Raw genomic sequence first — 24278 nt, forward strand, 5'->3', positions numbered from 1 at the left:
CCCCTTGGCAGCCTGTGCCAGGCTTGCAGAACCCTTCCAGTCAAAAAGTTTCTTCTGATCTGCAACCTAAACCTCTCCTGGTGCAACTTGAGACCATTTTGTCTCCTTCTATCACTTGTTACTGGGGAGCAGAGTCCAGCCCCCACCTAGCTCCAACCTTCTTTCAGGGAGCTGCAGAGAGCAATGAGGTCTCCCTCAGCCTCCTCTTCTCCACACTCCACACCCCCAGCTCCCTCAGCTGCTCCTCCCCAGCCCTCTTCTCCAGACCCTTCCCCAGGTTGGTTGCCCTTCTCTGGCCCTGCTCCAGCCCTCAATGTCCTTCTAGGAGTGAGGAGCCCAAACCTGAACCCAGCACTCAAGCTGTGCTCTCCCCAGTGGAGATCCAGGAGCACAATGCCTGCCCTGCTCCTGCTGCCCACACCACTGCTGCTCCAGGCCAGGCTGCTGGTGGCCTTCTTGGCAACCTGGGCACTCCCGGGCTCATCTTCAGCTGCTGTCCATCAGCACCCCCAGGGCTTTCTCTGCTGGGCAGCTTTCCAGCCACTCTGCCCCAAGCCTTGCCTTTGTTGAACCTCATCCTGTTGTCCTTAGCCTATGGATCCAGCCTGGCCAGGTCCTTCTGCAGAGCCTCCCTGCCCTCCAGCAGACCAACACTCCCTCCCAGCTTAGTCTCATCTGCAAACTTACTCAGGGAACCCTCAGTCCTTTCATCTGGATCATTGATAAAGGCACTGAAGAGAACAAACCCAGTGCAGACCATCAAAACCAGGCAAGCATTCGGAGTATGGAAGCAACCACTCCTGCAGGCTGAGGAAAGCAGGAGAGCAAGCAAAGGACTCCACCAGTCCACTATCTGCACAGATTCGGTGTCTGTCAAGAGGAGATCCTTTCCTTGCCAAAAGAAGCTGAACTCACATTCTAATTATTCCTCTCAGGGTTGGGCTGTAATGAAATACAAACCCACTTGAGAATTGGTTTTGCTGCTGGAATTCAAAGTAGGACAAGCAGACGCTCCGGTGAGATAAGGAGCAGTCCCTGCTATGCTCCACAGCTGCATTGTGTGTCTGCAGCCTGCAATGTGTGAAATAGTCTTTGGCCTCCCAAGCTCAGGCAAGGTGCCAGCAAAGCTCTTGCATGGATCTTTGTGTCTTTGAGCTGGCTAAAGGCTCTGGTTCTGCTCTTGGCTGAAGAGAAGGCTCCAGGAGGGTAGGGAGGCGTCCTGGGGAGGCTACAGGTATCACAGTATCACCAAGGCTGGAAGAGAACTCAAAGATCATCGAGTCCAAGCTGTCACCACAGACCTCATGACTAGACCATGGCACCAAGGGCCATGTCCAATCCCCTCTGGAACCCCTCCAGGGATGGGGACTCCACCACCTCCCTGGGCAGCCGACACTCAAAGGGCATCTTGTCCAACCCCCCTGCAGTCAGCAGGGACAGCTCCAGCTGGAGCAGGCTGCCCAGGGACACATTGAATCTGATCTTGAGTGTCTCCAGGGATGGAGCCTCAACCACCCCCAGGGCAGCCTGTGCCAGTGCCTCCCCAGCCTCACTGTGCAGAACTTCCTCCTGATGTCCAGCCTAACTCTGCCCTGCTCCAGTTCCAAACCGTTGTCTCTTGTCCTATCCCCACAGACCCTTCTGAACAGTCCCTCCCCAGCCTGCCTGGAGGTCCCCTGCAGATACTGAAATGGAGCTCTAAGGTCTCCCTGGAGCCTTCTCTTCTCTAGGCTGAACAGCCCCAACTCTCCCAGGCTGGCTGTCCTGGTAGGAGAGGTGCTCCAGCCCCCTGATCATCTTGGTGGAGTCTCTGAACCCTCTCCTAGAATGGAGTGGGCACAAAAGTGGAGTGGAAATTCCATTCTGAACCTGGGATTTCTTCTTGTCCATATTGAGCTACTTTCCTGCAAAGCCTTTGGGACCAGGCTGCCCAGGGAGGTGAAGAAGTCCCCATCCCTTGGACAAGGAACTTCTGGACATGGTACTTTGGGACATGGTTTCATGGCCATGGTGGTGTTGGGCTGAAGGTTGGACTGGAGGATCTTAGAGGTCTTATCCAACCCAAACAACTCTATGATTCTCTAAAGCAAGGAGTCAAGAATGAAGGGATGACAATCAGCCAAGTGTAGAACTGCAGGTGATGGAACACAGAGGGGATGGGAGGAAAAAGAAATCATCTTGTGGTGTTTGATGCTGGGGTCAGGGAGCCTGAGAGGAGCAGAGAAGCTATCTATAGAAACTGGATGGAAGGAGGAGATTATGTTTTGAGCAAGGGGCTTAAAGAGAAGCCTGAGGTAGCTTTGAAATATAGCAGGAGAGCTCTGTGGCCTCTGCAGACAGCAGGTGAGAGGCTCATTCTGAGTCTAATTTTGGAACCCAATCCTTACTGCCTTAGGAGCTCCACACACAGCCCAGGATGGTTCTCAGTGCTCAAGCAGGGCCTTCCTCCCTTTCTGCTGGGTGAAAAAAACAACACATTTGCCTGCAGACCCTCAGACTCTGTCATCTAAGAGATGACATCACTTACATGTCATCTGTGCTGGGTTAGGAACTGGCTGGAGGCTGAGCCCAGAGAGTGGTGGTGAATGGTGCCACAGCCAGCTGGTGGCTAGGCACCGGTGGTGTGCCCCAGGGATCAGTGCTGGGCTCCAGCCTGTTCAATATCTTTACTGATGGTCTGGATGAGGGCATTGAGTCCATCAACAGTGAATTTGCAGATGACACCAAGCTGGGGACAGGAGTTGATCTGTAAGAGGGTAGGAGAGCTCTGCAGAGTGACCTTGCCAGGCTGGACAGATGGGCAGAAGCCAAGGGCAGGAGATTGAACACATCCAAGTTCCAGGTTCTACACATTGGCCACAGCAGCCCCAGGCAGTGCTACAGGCTGGGGGCAGAGTGGCTGAGAGCAGCCAGGCAGAGAGGGACCTGGGGGTGCTGGTTGATGGTAGGCTGAAGATGAGCCTGCAGTGTGCCCAGGGGGCCAAGAAGGCCAATGGCATCCTGGCCTGCATCAGGAACAGTGTGGCCAGCAGGAGCAGGGAGGTCATTGTGCCCTGTGCTCAGCACTGCTGAGGCCACACCTTGAGTCCTGTGTCCAGTTCTGGGCTCCTCAGGTTAGGAAAGATGTTGAGCTGCTGGAAGGTGTCCAGAGAAGGGCAACAAAGCTGGGGAGGGATCTGGAGCACAGCCCTGTGAGGAGAGGCTGAGGGAGCTGGGGTTGCTTAGCCTGCAGAAGAGGAGGCTCAGGGGAGACCTTCTTGCTCTCTCCAACTCCCTGAAGGGAGGTTGTAGCCAGGTGGGGGTTGGTCTCTTCTGCCAGGCAGCCAGCAGCAGAACAAGAGGACACAGTCTCCAGCTGTGCCAAGGGAGGGTTAGGCTGGAGGTTAGGAAGAAATTCTTCATAGCAAGTGAGATTGGCCATTGGGATGTGCTGCCCAGGGAGGTGGTGGAGTCCCCATCCCTGGAGGTGTTTAGGAAGAGCCTGGCTGAGGCACTTGCTACCATGGTTGAGTTGCTCAGATGGTGCTGGGTGCTAGGTTGGACTGGATGATCTCTGAGGTCTCTTCCAACCTGCTTAATTCTGTGTTCTATTCTGTAAAAAAGAACCAACACAACCCCCCCCCCCCACACACACACAAACAGACTTCTGCTGCAGCAGCTTAGAATTGCTCTTTTTCTACTTTTTCCCCCTTCTTTCTTGTTTGTTTTTTTTTGTTCCGTGTACTTTGTGCAATCCAAGCTGGGAACTGGGAGCTGAGGCAGATGTCATTTAGTTCATTTCCCTTAAAAAAAACAACCCAACAACCAACCAAACCAAAGCCCCAACTGAAACTCTAAAAGTAAAATATATTGCTTGAGCAGCAGGTACCTCTTCCTTTTCAAGCTGCTGCTTCTGCCTCCAGCAGGATCCTTATAGTCTGAGCTTTAGCTTTTTCTTCTGGTTTTTGACTGGTTTGTTGTTTTTTTTCTTCTTTTTATGAGAGTAAGAACAACCAAAACAAATATAAAGGAAAATAAAGCAAAGTATTCTGGCGCAGTGCCAGGGATTCCGGCAGCTGGGAGTGCAACTGGGATCTCACGTGGCTGGGACTGCCACAGGAACCAGGGGAAAGGCAGCAGGATGCGTCAGGAAGGACTCCACTCTTCAGCTGACCTTGCACCTGAGGCTGTGGTGGAGTCCAGGGCCGGGCTGGATGAGGCCTTGAGCAGCTGAGTGTAGCTGCGAGGTGTCCCTGGGCATGGTGGGGAGCTTGGAGCAGAGGAGCTCTGAGGTCCCTTCCAGCCTGAGCCACTCTGTGTCTCCATAGAATCATAGAATTAACAAGGTTGGGAAAGACCTCAGAGATCATCAAGTCCAACCTAGCACCCAGCACCTCCTGACTACTAAACCATGGCTCCAAGTGCCACATCCAATCCCCTCTTGAACACCTCCAGGGATGGGGACTCCACCACCTCCCTGGGCAGCACATCCCAAGGGCCAATCTCTCTTGCTGGGAAGAATTTTCTCCTCACCTCCAGCCCAACCCTCCCCTGGCACAGCTTGAGACTGTGTCCTCTTGTTCTGGTGCTGGCTGCCTGGCAGAAGAGACCAATCCCCACCTGGCTCCAACCTCCCTTCAGGGAGTTGGAGAGAGCAAGAAGGTCTCCCCTGAGCCTCCTCTTCTCCAGGCTAAGCAACCCCAGCTCCCTCAGCCTCTCCTCACAGGGCTGTGCTGCAGACCCCTCCCCAGCTTTGTTGCCCTTCTCTGGACACCTTCAAGAGTCTCAATGTCCTTCATGATTCTATGAATATGAGGACTTACTGAAGCCTAATGAGGAGCAGCTGAGGGACCTGGCAGGTATTTAGTGTGGAGAAAAGGAGGCTGAGGGGAGACCTCATTGCTCTCTACACCTATCTGAAAGGAGGCTGGAGCCAGGTTGGGGTTGGGCTCTTCTCTTTAGCTACAAGTGACAGAAAGAGAGGAATGGCCTCAAGCTGCAGCAGGGGAGGTTTAGGTTGGAGATTAGGAAAAATGCCTTTCCTTCAAGAGTGACCAGGGGTTGGCACAGGCTGCCCAGGGAGGTGGTGGAGTCCCCATTCCTGGAGGGGTTCAAAAAGCTCATAGAGATGGCACTTTGAGTCATGGCTTAATGTCCATGGTGGTGTTGGGCTGATGCTTGGACTCCATGGTTCTATGATTCTATACTGAACCCCCCCCCCCCCCCCAAAGAAACCACCTTCAAGAAAAGGTCTTGAGAAAGCACCAGTGCCACAGCAGGTATCAAATATCCCAGCTCTAGTTATGCCTTTGACCTTCTCATGGGACATTGGGCTGGCTCTGGGGGCTCCAACAAGCCAGGATGTCCCCTGTCAGTCTCAGACATCCCCCCCACACCTCCACTGCTCAGAATGTCTTTGCCTTAGCATCACAGAACCATCAAGGTTGGAAAACATCTTTCAGACCACAGAGCCCAGCCACCAGCCCAACACCACCTTGCCCCACAGCTGAACCCGGCACTCAAGGGGTGGCCTCCTTGGTGCTGAGCACTGGGGGGACAGTCTCTGCCCTGCTTCCTGCTCCTCACACTGTTCATGGTGTAGGCCTGGATGCTGGTGTCCTTCTTGGCCACCTAGGCACCCCCTGGCTCATCTTCAGCTGCTGTCCATCAGCACCCCCAGGGCTTTCTCTGCTGGGCAGCTTTCCAGCCTCTCTGCCCCAAGCCTGCAGCCTTCCTGGGGCTGTTGTGAGGCAAATGCAGGACTCAGCACCTGGCCTTGTTGAACCTCATCCTACTGGTCCATGGATGCAGCCTGGCCAGGTCCCTCTGCAGAGCCTTCCTACCCTCCAGCAGATCACCACTGCCACCCAGCTCTGTGCCATCTGCAGACCTGCAGCATTCCATCTGCAGAGCTGAACAGAGTGTGGAGAACTTTGGTTTGAGACTCTCCACCACCAAGGTCTTTAGGAATGTGCTATGCAACCATCTGTCAGCTATGATAACTTGTCTGGTGCATCTTCTCTTGAGGGATGGACTGTCTCCTGGAGACCCTTTCAGCAGGGTGGTTTTTGTGTGTGTGTAATGTAGCTACTGCCAAATCCCAGCAGATCTTTAATCAGAACACTGGCAGCAGAGCACAGACTGCAATAGCTGTAGGAGAAATAAAAACCCCTCCTGAAATGTGGTCTGCTGAAGCTTCAGATGATGTCTGCACTTAGCTCCTGACGCTCCTTTACTCTGTTCTTGTGGGACCCCACCTCCAACCCTGCCTCCAGGACTGGTGTCCCCAGCAGGAGGACACAGAGCTGCTGAAGTGAGTCCAAGGGAGGGTCACAAAGATGCTCCAAGGGCTGGAGCAGCTCTGCTGGGAGCACAGGCTGAGGGAGCTGGGGCTGTGCAGCCTGCAGAGGAGAAGGCTCCAGGGGCACCTTAGAGCTGCTGCCAGGACCTGAAGGGACTATTTACAAGGACCTGTAGCACTGGGACATGGGATAATAGTCTGAAAGCAGAGCAGGGTGGATTTAGGTTGGACATTAGGAAGAACTTCTTTACTCTGAGGGTGGTGGAACACTGGAACAAGTTGCCAAGGGAGGTGGTGCAGCCCCCACCCTTGGAGACTTTCAAGATCAAGCTTGATGAGGCTCTGAGCAACCTGCTCTAGTCAGAGATGTCCCTGCTGACTGCAGGGGGGGTGGACTGGATGACCTTTGAGCACTGCCTGGGGAGGAGAGGCTGAGAGCCCTGGGGGTGTTCACTCTGGAGAGGAGAAGGCTGACAGGGATCTGATCAATCAGAGTACTGATCAATCAGTATCTGAGGGCTGGGGGTCAGGAAGGAGGGGACAGGCTCTGCTCAGTTGCGCCCTGGGATAGGACAAGGAGCAATGGATATAAACTCCAGCACAGAAGGTTCCACCTCAGCATGAGGAGGAACTTCTGCACTGTGAGGCTCCCAGAGCCCTGGAGCAGGCTGCCCAGAGAGGTTGTGGAGTCTCTGGAGCCTTTTCAGCCCTATCTGGATGTGTTCCTGTGTGACCTGCGCTGGATTCTATGCTCCTGCTCTGGCAGGGGGATGTGATACTGTGATCTTCGAAGGTCCCTTCCAACCCCTACCATCCTGTGAGCCTGAGCACCATGCAGAAAGGAAGGGAAAGGGTTAAAGAAAAGCCAAAAGCAACAGCCGATGCTGTGGGAAATCTCCTCGGGGATCAGGCAGGCGGCAGAGAGCCAACGGGCAGGAGCAGGAATGCTCTGGATACGTGCGTCTAATCTGGACAGGTTGTGGTTCCAGATGGCCGAAAGACAAACCTCATCCAGTTTGAACACTTTCAAATGTTTCCATTTTATTAAAAAGTCCCTAACGGAGCTTCCCCGGGCAGGAAACGGCGGCGGAGCAGCTCCCCTGCCCAGCTCCAGGTGGGAAACAGAGTGCTGGTGTCATTTTCATTCGGAGTGAAGTCCTGCTGGGGTGGTCCCCAGGCAGCCCGAGGGGTGGCTCTCCATCCTGGCCGGCTGGAAACGCGGCTGCGGTGTCCCAGAAGGGGCTGCTCGGCCCAGCCCTGCACAGAAGGCTGGGAAAGTGCTGGCTCCCATGGTGGTCACCAGCCTGCAGAGTGGCAGCTTGGAGGCCGGGCTGGTGGAATTTCAAAGCGCCTTCCACAAAAGGGATGACATCCAGAATGGTTTTAAACGCTAGGAAAAGAAAAAAAGGAAAAGAAAAAGGGAAAAGAAAAAGAGAAAGTGAAAGGAGAAAGGAAAAGAAAAAACGATCAAGAAAAGCAGAAAAGAGAAAGGAAAAGGGAAAGGGAAGAAAAAAAAAAGAAAAAGAAGAAAAAAAAACAAAAAAAGAAAAAGAAAAAAAGGTAGAAAAAGGAAAAGGAAAAGAAGAAAAAAAAAGGAGAAGAAAAATAAGAATAAATAAAAAATAAAAAGAAGAAGAAGAAAAAGAAAAAGAAGAAAAAAGAAGAAGAAGAAAAAGAAGAAAGAAAAAGAAAAAGAAAAAGAAAAAGAAAAAGAAAAAGAAAAAGAAAAAGAAAAAGAAAAAGAAAAAGAAAAAGAAAAAGAAAAAGAAAAAGAAAAAAGGAAAAGAAAAAAAAGAAAAAGAAAAAGAAGAAGGAAAAGAAAAAAGGAAAAGAAAAAGGAAAAGGAAAAGAAGAAGAAAAGCAGAAAAGGAAAAGAAAAAGGGAAAGAAAATAAAAGAAGAAGAAAAAGAAAAGAAAAAGAAAATGAAAAAGAGAAAAAAGAAAACGAAAAAAGAAAAAAAAAAAGAAAAAGAAAAAGAAGGAAAAGGGAAAAGACATAGAAAAAGAAGAAAAAGGGAAAATAAAAAGAAAAAGGAAAAGAAGAAGAAAAGCAGAAAAGAAAAAGGAAAAGAAAGTAAAAGAAAAAGAAAGAAAAAGAAAAAATAAAAAGAAAAAGGGAAAGGGAAAGAAGAAGATAAAGAGGAAAGAGGAAAGAAAATTAAAAAGAAAAAAAGGGGAAAATACAAAGGAAAAATAGAGAGAAAAAAGACAGATAATTTGCTTGCTACCATGGAAATAAAGCTTCGAAATGTGGAACATCAAAGCCTCTGAGCACAGCTCTCGAAGCCCAGCTCCCTTCCACTCACAAGGGGCTGGCACCAGCCAGAGCGGGCTGGAGCTTCAAATTAGCACCGTGGACCTTCTGGGCATTTCCTAAGTGGAGAAAAGTCCTTGAGAAAACCGAGTGTGGCTTTTTCTGGTTTATTTTTCCCTGCTATTCATTCCTCCAAGCTCTAAACTTGTTTTTCTCCCTCCTAATTCGAGGCCAATACACTGCCGCTCAGTAGCTGTCCATGAATCACTAAGAAGGAGAATGAGCTGCCGAAGGCTACTTCAAACCGTTCAAAGACCTACATCCCAGCACCTTTGTTTGCAGAAGCAGCCTTGACAGCCTCTCCCCTGGACCTTGCTGACTTCACATTGAGCTTTTGGGCCCCACTGCTTTGCACCTTGGGCATCAGGAACGTGGAGCATGCAAAGCAGCAGGGTGCATTGAGAAGAGTGTGGCCAGCAGGTGGAAGGAGGTTCTCCTCCCCCTCTGCTCTGCTCTGGTGAGGCCACATCTGGAGCACTGTGTCCAGTTCTGGGCTTCCCAGTTCAAGGGGGACAGGAAAATACTGGGGAGAGTCCAGAAGAAAGCCACGAAGCTGCTAGAGGGGCCTGGGGCATCTCTGTGGTGAAGAGAGGCTGAGAGCTCTGGGGCTGTTGAGCCTGGAGAAGAGCAGCCCCAGAGGAGATCTGAGCAATGCTCAGCAAGAGCTAAAGGGTGGGGGAAAGAGGATGGAGCTCTTGTCAGTGGTCTCCAGGGATACAAGAAGGGGCAAGGGGCACAAACTGGAAGCCAGCAGGTATCACCTAGGTAAAAACATTTTTACCTTGAGGCTGCTGAAGCCCTGGAGCAGGCTGCCCAGAGAGGTTGTGGAGTCTCCTTCTCCAGAGACTTTCCAAACCTACCTGGATGTCTTCCTGGGCAACCAGCTCTAGGTGACCCTGCTCTAGGAGGAGGGTTGGACTGGGTGAGCTTTGGAGGTTTTTTTCTAACCTCCACTATGCTGGAACTCTGTGGCAAAGACCTGTCAGACCACTGAGTCTGGCCATCAACCCAGTGTCACCACAGCCACCAAACCATGGCCCCACGTGTCGCATCTCAGGGATGGGTTTTGAGCACCTCCAGGCATGGGGACTCCACCACCTCCCTGGGCAGCCTCTGCCAGTGCCTGACCACTTTTGCACCAAAGATATTTTTCCTCCTCTCCAACCTAACCCTCCCCTGGCACATTCCAGGCCATTTCCTCTCCTTCTATGGCCTGAGACTAGGGAGCAGAGCCCAACTCCCACCTGGCTCCAGCCTCCTTTCAGGCAGCTGCAGAGAGCAATGAGGTCTCCCTCAGCCTCCTCTTCTCCAGACTAAGTAATCTGATTTTGCTCATCTGCTTCTCCCCAGCCCTGTTCTCCAGACCCTTCCCCAGCTTGATTGCCCTTCTCTGGACCTGCACCAGACCCTCAATGTCCTTCTTGTAGTGAAGGCCCCAAAACTGAACCCAGGACTCAAGGTGTGGCACAATCCCTGCCCTGCTCCTGCTGCTCACACTGCTGCTGATCCAGGATGATGCTGTTCTCACACAGCAGAACAGTTCCTCTGTGTCTTCCTGGGGTTTAACACTACAGACCTCTTCTTGTCTAAGCTACTCACAGTAGTAGTTCATTAAATAAAACCAAACTGCCCATAGCAGAAGTTGCTCAGTCCTAACACTGAGCCTTGAGCAGCCTGGTCTAGGGGGAGGTGTCTTTAAGGACCCTTCCAACCCAAACCACCCTGTGAATCTAAGAAGCACTGAGTGAATATAAGTCCACAATGCTCCTTTTAGCAGTGGCAGTGACTTGCCCACATCAAGCACCGTCCATGAATCTCTTTCTCAAAGCAGTTTTCCAACAAGCTGACCTCTAAATTAACTTCCAGACCCATTTTACCCTCCAGCTTTGCTCAGATGAGCGAGGGCTGAGAGGTTCTGCTTTTCTCTTCGCCTTGGTGGGGCTGCAAAGGCAAAGTGGAGCAGCAGCACTGAGCACCAAATGGAATTAGGGGAGGGTGAGCATCGATCAGTTGCTGTCTGTTGCCAAGGGCAGCCTTGGTGTGCCTCATTTCAAATCCTATTTAGCAAATGACTGTGTCCTTTCCTTATCGTGAGCAGTGGCTGCTCTAAAGGAGCTCCAAGAGGTAAGGAGTGCTAATGGATCTCGAAATTGGATCCCAGCCACAGCACTGAGCCTGGAGCTGAGCATCAAACCTTAATGGATGGGCTGTGAGCACGGAGCAGAGAGCACAGTGGTCACAGGCACTTCTTTAGGCTGCATTCTGTGTGTCAACCTCTGCCAGCTGCTGTGGAGAAGAGGAGGCTCAGGGGAGACCTTCTTGCTGTCTACAACTGCCTGAAGGGAGGTTGCAGCCAGGTGGGGGTTGGTCTCTTCTCCCAGGCAAGCAGCACCAGAACAAGAGGACACAGTCTCATGCTGTGCCAGGGGAGGTTTAGGCTGGAGGTGAGGAGAAAGTTCTTCCCAGCAAGAGAGACTGGCCCTTGGGATGTGCTGCCCAGGGAGGTAGTGGAGTCCCCATCCCTGGAGGTGTTCAGGAAAGGCTTGGATGTGGCACTTGGAGCCATGGTTGAGTTGTCAGGAGGTGTTGGGTAATAGGTTGAACTGGATGATCTCTGAGGTCTTTTCCTACCTGGTTGAGTCTATGATTCTGTGATGATGTGAAAGTTCTTTCCCAACCAAAACCACTCTCTGATTGCAGCTGCTGCCAACTATTGTCTTTGCCAGAGGAGGCAAACCCTGGAGCTGAAGGCACTGCTGAATTAGAAGAGCCATGGAAGGATGCAAAAGGAATAAATGGTCTTCAGAGTGAGGCTGGGGAGGCACAGGCTGCCCAGGGAGGCTGTGGCTGCCTCCTCCTTGGAGGTGTTCAAGGCCAGGCTGGATGAAGCCTCTCTCTGAGGTCTTTTCCAACCTGATTGATTCTGTGATTCTGTGAACCAGACCTGTCTTAAGAGCACACAGGATGATAGGGCTTGGGAGGGACCTCTGGACACCATCCAGTTCCAAGCCCCCTGCCAGAGCACCTTGACCTTCCTTCAAGCTTTTTTTGGATGCCAACAGGATTATTTGGAGAAGGACTTTCAATAAGGGCCTGTGGTGACAGGCTGGGGAGCAATGGTCTGAAACTGGAGCAGGGGAGATTCAGGTTGGACATCAGGAAGATGTTCTTGGCCATGAGAGTGGTGAGACACAGGAGCAGGTTGCTGAGGGAGGCTGTGGATGCCTCATCCCTGGAATTCATGAGGCATTTCAATATCTGAAGGGGACCAACAGACAGGCTGGGGAAGGACTCTCTGCAAAGGCTTGTAGTGACAGCACAAGGCGCAATGGCTTGAAACTAAGCTCATCCAGTCCAGCCATTTTCTAACTCTGCCCAGGTTGGGGCTGAGCCATGGCCCTCAGCACCACAGCTCTGCCTCTTTCAAACACCTCTAGGGATGGGGATTCAGCCTCCTCCCTGGGCAGCCTGTGCCAGGCTTGGAGAACCCTTCCAGTCAACAAATTTCTTCTCAGATCCAGACTAAACCTTCCCTAGGGTTACTTGTAGCCATTTTCTCTTGTCCTATCACTCAATACTAGAGAGAAGAGACCAACTCCCACCTGGCTCTAACCTCCTCTTAGGAAGCTGTAGAGAGCAATGAGGTCTCTCCTCAGCCTCCTCTTCTCCACACTAAGCATCCAACCTCTCTCCTGTAGAGAGCAATGAGGTCTCTCCTCAGCCTCCTCTTCTCCACACTAAGCATCCAACCTCTCTCCTGTAGAGAGCAATGAGGTCTCTCCTCAGCCTCCTCTTCTCCACACTAAGCATCCAACCTCTCTCCTGTAGAGAGTAATGAGGTCTCTCCTCAGCCTCCTCTTCTCCACACTAAACATCCAACCTCTCTCCTGTAGAGAGCAATGAGTTCTCCCCTCAGCCTCCTCTTCTCCACACTAAACATCCAACCTCTCTCCTGTAGAGAGCAATGAGTTCTCCCCTCAGCCTCCTCTTCTCCAGGCTGACCAGCCTCAGTCCCCTCAGCTGCTCCTCCCAGCCCTCTTCTCCAGACTAAGCAACCCCAGTTCCACTCAAGCTGCTCCTTGCTGTATTCAAAGCAGGAAGGTTTTGTCATCAGCAGTGTAGACAACACCCAGCTGAGGAGCCATGGAAGGAAGGAAGGAGTTGCCCACATGATCCATCCAAGGACCTGCCAAGAAAGAATCCTGACTTGGTCACCAAGAGCTAACTCCAACATCTCTACCCAGATGTTTTGCTCTCACTGCTGAATCCTGGGATCTGCTTGAGGGAAAGGTCAGCTTTTTATGGGCAGATTGAGCTGGAAAAACAAGAAGCATATTGCTTTCTGTCTGCAAGGATTTACAGCTAATCAGAGAATAAATTTCAGCTACTGGCTCCAAATTCACTTCTCTGGTCAAAACTCACATCAGTGAGACTTTCCCTGCACCAATCTTCTTGGGGAGAGGTCACCAGGAGTGTATCAGAATGTTTCAGAGCTGCTGTCTGGTTGCATTTCCTGCCTTTTTTTCTGTCTGATAAAATTTAGATCCCAGCTGAATTTAAAATGGGGGAAAGTTCAAAAAGTGAGCAGTGAAGCCTTAGAAAAATTCCTGAATGATTCAAGCAGAGAATGGGAGGGGTTGGAAGGGACCTCCAGAGATCGTCCAGTCCAACCCCCTGCCAGAGCAGCATCAGCCAGGGCAGATCACACAGGAACACATCCAGGTGGGGCTTGAAAGTCTCCAGAGCAGGAGGCTCCACAACCTCTCTGGGCAGCCTGCTCCAGGCCTCCAGCAACCTCACAGCAAAGAAGTTTCTCCTCTCACAGAGGTGGAACCTCCTGGGTGCCAGTTTGTATCCGTTGCCCCTTGCCCTGTCCCTGGGCACCACTGAGCAGAGCCTGGCCCCTGCCTCTTGCCCCTCACCCTTCAGATGTTTGTAGGCATTAATAAGGCCTCCTCTCAGCCTTCTTCAGCCCCAGGGCTCTGCATGGTTTAGTTGATTAGGTGGTGTTGGATGATAGGTTGGACACGATGATATTGAAGGTCTCTTCCAACCTGGTTTATTCTATTCTATTCTATTCTATTCTATTCTATTCTATTCTATTCTATTCTATTCTATTCTATTCTATTCTATTCTATTCCATTCCATTCCATTCCATTCCATTCCATTCCATTCCATTCTCTCAGCCTGTCCTCCTCACATGGATGTTCCAGGCCCTTCAGCATCCTTGTAGCCTCCATTGGACTCTCTCCAGTCTATCAATAGCTGGGGGCTGGGGGTCAGGAGGGAGGGGACAGGCTCTGCTCAGCTGCTCCCTGGGATAGGACAAGGAGCAATGGATGGAAACTTCAGCACAGGAGGTTCCACCTCAACATGAGGAGGAACTTCTGCAGTGTGAGGGTCACAGAGCACTGGAACAGGCTGCCCAGAGAGGCTGTGGATGTTCCTTCCCTGAAGGATGAGAAGAAACTTGCTGACTGAAAGGCTTCTCAAAGACAGGCACAGGGTGCCCAAGGAGGCGGCTGAATGCCCATCCCTGGAGGTTGTTGAATCCTCATCCCTAGAGATTGTTGAATCCTCACCCCTGGAGGTTGTGGAATCCTCACCCCTGGAGGTTGTGGAATCCTCATCCCCAAAGGTTGTTGAATCCTCATCCCCAAAGGTTGTTGAATCCTCACCCCTGGAGACTGTTGAATCCTCATCCCTGGAGACTGTTGAATCCTCATCCCTGGACGTTGTTGAATCCTCACCCCTGGAGGTGACTGAGTCTTTGTCCCTGAAGGTGGTTTAATCTCCATCCCTGGATGTTGGCTTCTTCTCCATGCTGACAAGTTAAAGGAGGAGCGGAAATGGCCTCAAGTTGTCCCAGGGGAGGTTTAGGTTTGAGATGAGAAGAAACTCCTTGAGTGGAAGGGTTCTCCAAGCCTGGCACAGGCTGCCCAGGGAGGAGGCTGAATCCCCATCCCTGGAGGTGTTGGGAAGAGGCAGAGCTGTGGTGCTGAGGGCCATGGCTCAGCCCCAGCCTTGGCAGAGTCAGAGAATGGTTGGACTGGAGGATCCTAAACATGGATTCCTCATCTCTGGAAGTGACTCCTGGCACCTTCATATTGTAATGGAATCAAAGATTCTGACCCTCACCATTGTGTCTGGGATTCCTTTTATTTCAGGCTATTTCTGATCTCCAGAAGGTTTTTTTGGGTGGGTTTTGGGTTGGGTTTTTTTCCACATTAAAAGGGAAATTGCTAAAGATGAAGGAATTGCTGCTGCCTATTGTTCAGGGATGGCAAAGTCAACTAAGAAATTATCCCCAGGAGATAGAACACAGTCAGCAATTGTTGGCTCTCTGGCTTTGGTGAGCTCTTCTGTCATTGCCAGAGCCTTGTCTCTCCCAATCTCATTCCTGGAGAACAATTCTTCATTATTTTCATGCCTGTCACAGCTGATTCCCACACATCTCCACAGTGGAGCTGTTCCCCTGCAGTTCTGACAGAGCCTTTTGCTGCCTCCAATAGCTAATGAGTCCTCAAATCAAAACACAGGCACAGTAACCAGGGAGTTTAACGAGTGTTGTTAATTATGGGAACTGGATGCAGTGCCCTGAACAACTCTGACCTCTGCTTTGGGCTCTCTGAGAGTCCCCTTACAATGGAAACATCCCAGCAGTGGCAGCAAACAAGGGTCAGCTCTGTGGAAGATCCTTATCAGCCTCTGCTGTCAACAAGTCAAGGCAGAATTAAATACAGCACTGAGACTTTTCCACTTGGTCTGACCTTGTACCTCCCTCTGCACCATCCCAGGATAAAACCAAACCAAAACAAACCAAAGCCAACCCTCAGTCATTAATTAAAGGAGCAACTGGTTCCCTGTAAGCAGGAAGTGAAGATAAATTCAACCTAAAAACTTCAGGAGGAGGCAAAATTTCAGCTCCTGGAAGTGCCTTGATCAAAACTTTGACAGAAAATTCAATGCAAAAAAAAAAAAGTTAACTCCTTCAGAAAAAATAAATAAAGGCTCACAGAGCTGTCAGGGCTGGAAGGGACCTCAAGGATCAGCCAGTCCCAACCCCCCTGCCATGGCCAGGGACACCTCACACCACAGCAGGTTGCTCACAGCCACATCCAGCCTGGCTGCAAACACGTCCAGGCAGGAGGCTTCCACCACCTCCCTGGGCAACCTGTGCCAGGCTCTCACCACCCTCATGGGCAACAACTTCTTCCTCACATCCAATCTCCATCTCCCCACTTCTAGTTTTGCTCCATCCCCCCAAGTCCTATCACTCCCTGACACCCTCAAAAGTCCCTCCCCAGCTTTCTTGGAGCCCCATCCAGATGCTGGAATGCCACAATGAAGTATCCTTCTTCTGCACATTCCTTCTTCTTGTGTACCTTCTTCTTCTTGTTCCTTCTTCTTCTGCACCTTCCTGCCTTCCCCACGTTCCTTTCATGGTTGGATTCAATGATCTTGGAGGTCTTATCCAACCCAAACAATTCTATAGTTCTAAGACAGTCCTAGAATAGTTCTCAACTTGAAGGGAGGTTGTAGCTCAGTGGGGGTTGGTCTCTTCTCCCGGGCAAGCAGCACCACAACAAGAGGACACAGTCTCAAGCTGTGCCAGGGGAGGTTTAGGCTGGAGCTGAGGAGGAAATTCTTCCCAGCAAGAGAGACTGGCCCTTGGGATGTGCTGCCCAGGGAGGTGGTGGAGTCACCATCCCTGGAGGTGTTCATGAAGGGCTTGGATGTAGCACTTGGAGCCATGGTTTAGTTGTCAGGAGGTGTTAGGTATTAGGTGATAGTTTGGACCTGATGATCTCTGAGGTCTTTTCCAACCTGGTTGATTCTATGATTCTAGGACAGGATTCATTAGTGCCAAGCCTGTGCCTACCTGGTAGCTGTTGTGTCTTGCTGACACTTAGGAGCTTGATGGCTTCAGTGCATGCAGAGCAGCACAAAAGTTCCTGCAGGGCCTGAATTTAGAAGCAGCAAAGTTTCCACTGCTTGGAAGGGTCTGAGTGTGCTGCAAACCATGGTAGATTACTGCTGCTCTGCAAATTCCTTGAGCCCCTCTCTTCCAGGCACACTGGAAACTCCTATTCAGAAGCCCCTGGTGCAGACAGACCCAACCCTTGCCAGTGGTGTACTGCAGCTTGGTGTTCAGGCCAGAGGATGGTCTAGAGAGCCCTGGATGCTGGACAGCAGCCTGGCTTAAAAACACCTGGGAGTGTTGATGGGCAGCTGGCAAAATATGAGCCACTGTGTGCCCAACAGCAGCCTGGCCTTGTGAGCAGCACAGTAGGGAAGTTATTGTCACCCTGGACCCAGCACTACTGAGGCCACTCCTGAAATCCAGTTTTGGGCTCCTCACTCTCCAAGAAGGACACTGAGAGGCTGGAGCAGGTCCAGAGAACCAAGATGGGGAAGGGTCTCGAGAAGAGGGCTGGGGAGGAGCAGCTGAGGGAGCTGGGGGTGTTGAGAGTGGAGAAGAGGAGGCTGAGGGAGACCTCATTGCTCTCTGCAGCTCCCTGAGAGGAGGTTGAGGGCAGGTGAGGGTTGAGCTCTTCTCCCTAGTCACAAGTGGCACCTCAAGAGGCAATGGCCTCAAGTTGCACCAGGGGAGGTTTAGGTTGGACTTTGGAAGAAACTTATTGACTGACAGGGTTGTCAGAGCCTGGCACAGGCTGCCCAGGGAGGAGGCTGAATCCCCATCCCTGGAGGTGTTTGAAGGAGGCAGAGCTGTGGTGCTGAGGGCCATGGCTTAGCCCCAGTCTTGGCAGCGTTAGGGAATGCTTGGACTGGGTGATCTTGAAGGGTTTCTCCAACCACAACCATTCCATGATTCCATGAATTTCTTCTTTGTCTCAAGCTCTGTGCTGCCCTCATGCTTAATCCTAGCCAACATTTACTTAACCTCTTGATGACTCCATCCCCCTGGCTGTCGTGTGACTCCAATAACAGCTGCCCACCTCTCAGGACCCTTTGTGCATGCAGCTCTCCAGGGCCTGTGGGATAGCATCACTGTTATGGAGAGTCATTTTTCAGAGCTGGCAATCTGATGACCTCCTCCTCTGTGCTATCTCTTGTGGACATATGTGTCCCATTTAGCCCATGTCCTGAAGCAGCACTGCCATGGGAAGATGTTTGCCTAACCAGGCCTTGCTTGATTGCAGATTCCTGGCTGTGGACTTCTAGAGCTTGTGGCTGCTTGAAAGCCTGGCTCTGCTCTCAGCTCACACATCACAGTGATTTCAGTCTATTTATGTTGGGCTGTTTGTGGGGGTTTTTTGCTGTCTCAGTGTGCTGTGCAAAGACAGAGCACACAGAAGTGAGGTCAAGAGCGTAGATGGAGGAAGAGTTTTACATTAGGCAAAGGGGGGAAAAGAAAGGAAGGAACCTTGAGGGATTCTAAATGACATTCCATTCTCATTTCCACAGAATTAGAAGAATCCTGGAATCCCAGAGTTAGAGAATCAGAGAATCAAAGAATTCCACAATTAAAGAACCATAGAATTATAGAATCACAGAATTAAAGAATCATAGAATTAGAGAATCAAAGAATCGTATCAGAGTGTCACAGAATCACTAAGGTTGGAAGAGACCTCAAAGATCATCAAGTCTAACCTGGCACCACAGAGCTCATGACTAAACCATGGCACCAAGTGCCACATCCAATCCCCTCTTGAACACCTCCAGGGATGGGGACTCCACCACCTCCCTGGGCAGCACATTCCAATGGCTAACAGCTCTCTCAGTGAAGAACTTTCTCCTCACCTCCAGCCTAAACTTCCCCTGGCACAGCTGGAGACTGTGTCCTCTTGTTCTGCTGCTGGTTGCTAGAGAGAAGAGACCAACCCCTTCCTGGCTACAACCTCCCTTCAGGTAGTTGGAGAGGGCAATGAGGTCTCCCCTGAGCCTCCTCTTCTCCAGGCTAAGCAGCCCCAGCTCCCTCAGCCTCTCCTCACAGGGCTGTGCTCCAGACCTCTCCCCAGCCTCATTGCCCTTCTCTGGACACCTTCAAGTGTCTTGATGTCCTTCTTAAGCTGAGGGGCCCAGAACTGGACACAGGACTCAAGGTGTGGCTTAAGCAGTGCTGAGTACAGGGCAGGATGACCTCCCTGCTCCTGCTGGCCACACTGTTCCTAATACAGGCCAGGATGCCATTGGCCCTCTTGGCCACCTGGGCACACTGCTGGCTCATGTTTAGGCAGCTGTCAATCAGCACCCCCAGGTCCCTCTCTGTTTGGCAGCTAGAATTAAAGAACTCAAGAATTAAAGAATCACAGAATTACAGAATCAAAGAATCATAGAATTATAGAATCAAAGTATCATAGAATTATAGAAACATAGAATTAAAGAATCATAGAATTAAAGAACTGAAGAATTAGAGAATCACAGAATTATAGAATCATAGACTTACAGAATCAAAGAATCATAGAATTATAGAATCAGTGAGTCACAGAATTATAGAATCATAGAATAATACAAAGAAAGAATCCTAGAATTAAAGCATCCTAGAATTAATAGCGTTAAAGAATCCTAGAATTATGGAATTAATGAATCCTAGAATCATGGAATTCTAGAATCACAGAACACTAGGTTGGAAGGGACCTCAAGAAACATCAGGCCCAGGCTTAACCTCAGTGATAAACCCAAAGAATTATTTGGGTTGGTAAAGGCCTTTAAGACCATCAGGTCCAACCACTCTCTAAGTCTATGAAGTCACAGTCTCACAGTCTCACTAAGGTTGGAAGAGACCCCAAGGATCATCGAGTCCAACCTGTCACCACAGACCTCATGACTAGACCATGGCACCAAGTGCCACATCCAATCCCCTCTTGAACAGTCAGCCTCCCCACGAGTCTGCTAGGATGAGAGGAAACAGCCTGAGGTTGCACCAGGGGAGGTTGAGGCTGGAGGTGAGAAGAAACTTGTTGGCTGGGAGGGTTCTCAAAGCCCTGGCTGGAGCAGCTCTGCTATAAGGACAGGCTGAAGGAGCTGGGGGTGCTCAGCCTGGAGAGGAGAAGGCTCCAGGGAGGCCTTATAGCTGCCTGCCAGTGCCTGGAGGGAGTCTACACAAAGGGGAAACCTTCTGACCACCTACAACTCCCTGAAAGGAGGCTGGAGCCAGGCAGGGGTTGGGCTCTTCTCCCTAGTGACAAATGATAGGAGGAGAGAAAATGGCTTCAAATTGCAGCAGGGAAAGTTTAGCTTGGAGCTGAGAGGAAACTTCTTGACTGAAAGAGTTCTCCAAGCCTGGCACAGGCTGCCCAGGGAGGTGGCTGAATCCCTATCCCTGGAGGGGTTTGAAAGAGGCAGAGCTGTGGTGGGCAGAGCTGCTGAGGGCCATGGTTAGAGCCCCAGCCTTGGTTGAGTCAAGGAATGCTCTGGCCTCTCATTTCCCAAGGGAAATAAATTCTGGAGGTGCCTAAGAGTGGGGTGCTGATGCAGCAACTGTCTCTGAGATTGTCACTGATGCAGGCCCTGATACTTCTTCGCTTCAGACTGGTTCCTTATCAGAGAAAACACACTGCAAGACGAGACAGGTTGAGTGAAGAGAGATAAAAACAAATTATTGGTATGGGAAGCAAGCAGGGGGGGAAAAAAAGGGGGGGAAAAAGAGAAAATACAAACCTTCAAAGAAAGCCTGAAAGATTATTGATGCTAAGTGATTGAAAGGGGAGCGTGCTGCAAGGGGAGGAAATAATAAGGATTAATTGAGACAGGAGACTTTGCAGGGCCTCATCCCTCAGCACATCAAAAGTAAATGTTTCCAGAGCAATAACCATAATTTGCACCCAGCTTGTGGCTGCAGCCTGGAAGTTATTGCCAGAGCTGTGTGGCTCTGACACTCGAAACTCAGAAGGGCTTTGGAAGTGTTTGGAGGCACAGGTGAGGGATTGCATAATACCAGCCCTGGGAATCATTCACTCCCACACTTCAAGCTTCTCCTTTCTCCTCTTTTCTCCCTGTGATATTTGAGGGTTGGTTTAGCCACCTGGATAAACAAACACATAAATGAATAAAGAAAGAAAGAAATGCAGCTCCAGTGCCATTTGAGATGCCCCAGAATATGGCTCTGGGCAACCAGGTCTGGTGGAAAATGTCCCTTCCCCAGGAGGGTGGTGAGAGCCTGGCACAGGCTGCCCAGGCAGGTGGTGGAAGCCTCCTGCCTGGAGGTGTTTACAACCAGGCTGGAGGTGGCTGTGAGCAACCTGCTGTAGTGTGAGGTGTCCCTGGCCATGGCAGAGGGGTTGGGACTGGCTGAGCCTTGAGGTCCCTTCCACCCCTGACAATTCTGTGAGTCTATGATGCTGTGTTGGCCTCATGAGACATGGTGAGCAGTGCAGAAGTGTCAGCCCAGCCCAGAACCCAGAGTATCATCATCTCCTTCTCAGGTGGTAACAGCAGGGCAAAGATCCAGGCAGAGGTAGAGCAAATTACCTGATGGGCAACTCCAGGAGCTGGGAACAGAGCCAAGCTCTGCTCCAGCTTCTTAGCTGCAAGGCTGTGCTGGCTGCTGTGGCTCTGCTCCATGGGCAGCAGGGACACTTGTGATGAGCACAGGGTGAAATGCAGAACAGCTTGGGGCCACTGCCAGCCAGGAGGTCTGTGCAGATCAGCACTGTCTGCATGTGAGGCCAACACTGCTGGAGGTGTGCCTGGAAGGAACTTGGGAGTTCATCCTACTATCCTATCCCAGGGATCTCACCTATTTCCCAAGGGCCTGCTCAGCAAGGATGCCATCACCTTGTGTTCCTCTCCCCAGTGGCCCTGGAGAAGGTCTGTTCAGTGTGGATGGGACCTCTGTTAGCAAACCTTCTCTGCATGAAGCACAGGAGGCCAAAGCAGGGCAGTTTCTCCCCAGCATCAGGTGATAGGATGAGAGGAAATGGCCTGAAATGTGCAAGGGGAGGGTTAGGTTGGAGAGGAGGGAAAATGTCTTTGCTGCAAGAGTGGTCAGGGGCTGGCACAGGCTGCCCAGGGAGGTGGTGGAGTCCCCGTGCTTGAAGGTGTTTCAGGACCCTGTGGCCATGGCACTTGGGGCCATGGTTTGGGGGCCATGGTGGGGCTGGGTTGCTGGTTGGACTATGTGATCTGAGAGGTCTTTTCCAGCCCAACCTCTATAACTCTCTGACTCTAGGATGCCCTGGGTGCAGTGTGGTGTCTCAGATAGCCCTAAACACCTAACTTTCAGAAAACAAATGCAGACCTTAGAGCTTGTCGCAGTCAGGGGAATGGCACTGACCCACAGCAGCCACAGACCTAATTTAGGGTGAGGGAAGGAATCAGTCCTCTGCCAGGGACTCACCAGCCTCATTGCACAGAACTTAGAATCATTGAATCAACAAGGTCGGAATGGACCTCAGAGATCATCAGGCCCAACCTATGACCTAATACCCAACACATCCTGACAACTAAACCATGGCTCCAAGTGCCACATCCAAGCCTCTCTTGAACACCTCCAGGGATGGGGACTCCACCACCTCCCTGGGCAGCCCATTCCAAGGGCCAATTACTCTGTCTGGGAAGAACTTTCTCCTCACCTCCAGCCTAAACCTCCCCTGGCACAGCTTGAGGCTGTCTCCTCTTGTTCTGGTGCTGGTTGCCTGGCAGAACAGACCAACCCCCACCTGGGTACAACCTCCCTTCAGGGAGCTGGAGAGAGCAAGAAGGTCTCCCCTGAGCCTCCTCTTCTGCAGGCTAAGCAACCCCAGCTCCCTCAGCCTCTCCTCACAGGGCTGTGCTCCAGACCCCTCCCCAGCTTTCTTGCCTTTCTCTGGACACCTTCCAGCAGCTCAACATCTTTCTTAAACTGAGGAGCCCAGAACTGGGCTCCTAATGTCAACCTAACTCTGCCCTGCTCCAGTGTCAAACCCTTGCCCCTCGTCCTATCCCCACAGACCCTTCTGAACAGTCCCTCCCCAGCCTTCCTGCAGGTCACCTTCCATAATTGAAATGCTTCTGCAAGCCAAACCCCAAAGGAATAAACAAGGAGACAGAAATGATTCAGTTCTCCTCCTGATCACCTCCATCCTCCTTGCAGGAGGTCATCCAGCTCTGAAGGTTAATGATAAACCCAGTGACTGCTGGCTTGCAGGTCTACAAGATGCTATCAGGTCCCTGATAATTATGTTCTGAATATACTTCTAGCAAAAGCTATTACCTTCAGGCCTGAGGGGGCAAATTCCATTCCCTTCAAACCATTTTCTTCAGGGATAAATGTCTCCCTTCGCTTCTGGTTAACTGCTATAAGCCTCTAAGGAAAAGGTTATCTCCTCTTTCTTTCTTTCTTTCTTTCTTTCTCTTTCTTTCTTTCTCTTCCTTTCTTTCTTTCTCTCTTTCTTTCTTTCTCTCTTTCTCTCTCTTTCTCTCTTTCTTTCTCTCTTTCTTTCTCTCTTTCTTTCTCTTTCTTTCTTTCTCTTCCTTTCTTTCTTTCTCTCTTTCTTTCTTTCTTTCTCTCTTTCTTTCTTTCTCTCTTTCTTTCTTTCTTTCTTTCTCTTTTTCTTTCTTTCTTTCTTTCTTTCTTTCTTTCTTTCTTTCTCTCTTTCTCTCTCTCTTTCTTTCTTTCTCTCTCTCTTTCTTTCTTTCTTTCTTTCTCTCTTTCTTTCTTTCTCTCTTTCTTTCTTTCTTTCTTTCTTTCTTTCTTCTCTCTTTCTTTATTTCTATCTTTCTCTCTTTCTCTCTCATCTCTTTCTTTCTTTCTTTCTCTCTTTCTTTCTTTCTCTCTTTCTCTCTTTCTTTCTTTCTCTTTCTTTCCTTCCTTCCTTCCTTCCTTCTTTCTTTCTTTCTTTCCTTCCTTCTCTCTTTCTTTCTTTCTTTCTCTCTTTCTTTCTTTCTCTCTTTCTTTCTTTCTCTCTTTCTCTCTTTCTTTCTTTTTCTCTCTTTCTTTCTTTCTCTCTCTCTTTCTCTCTTTCTTTCTCTCTTTCTCTCTTTCTTTCTCTCTTTCTTTCTTTCTCTCTTTCTCTCTTTTTCTCTCTTTCTTTCTTTCTCTCTCTCTTTCTCTCTTTCTTTCTCTCTTTCTCTCTTTCTTTCTCTTTCTTTCTTTCTTTCTCTCTTTCTCTCTTTCTTTCTCTTTCTTTCTTTCTCTCTTTCTCTCTTTCTTTCTCTCATTCTTTCTCTCTTTCTCTCTCTTTTTCTTTCTCTCTTTCTCTCTTTCTCTCTTTCTTTCTTTCTTTCTCTCTCTCTTTCTCTCTTTCTTTCTTTCTCTCTTTCTTTTCTTTCTGTCTTCCTGTCATTTTCCCCCAATGAAAATAATGCTGAAAAAGGGCAGGAATGGGAAAAATATTCTTTCAGCTCATTAGCATGGCAATATGATTCCTGACAGATATGTGAAGGAAATATCAGACTTGAGGAGTGGGGCCAGAGGAGGGGCACAGAAATGATCAGGGACCTGGGACATCTGGGACATTAGTTGGTCAGAGGGTGTTGGGTGATAGGTTGGGCTGGATGATCTTGAAGGTCTTTTCCAATCTGGTTAATTCTGTATTCTGCATCTCTGCTATGAGCTGGGGGTGTTCAGCTTGCAGAAGAGAAGGCTCCAGGGACACCTAATAGCAGCCTGCCAGAACCTGCCAGGTCTGGAGCACAGCCCTGTGAGTAGAGGCTGAGGGAGCTGGGGTTGCTTAGCCTGGAGAATGGAATGGAATGGAATGGAATGGAATGGAATGGAATGGAATGGAATGGAATGGA

Source organism: Dryobates pubescens, chromosome 3 (genome assembly GCF_014839835.1).
Source record: "Dryobates pubescens isolate bDryPub1 chromosome 3, bDryPub1.pri, whole genome shotgun sequence".
Taxonomy (NCBI): domain Eukaryota; kingdom Metazoa; phylum Chordata; class Aves; order Piciformes; family Picidae; genus Dryobates; species Dryobates pubescens.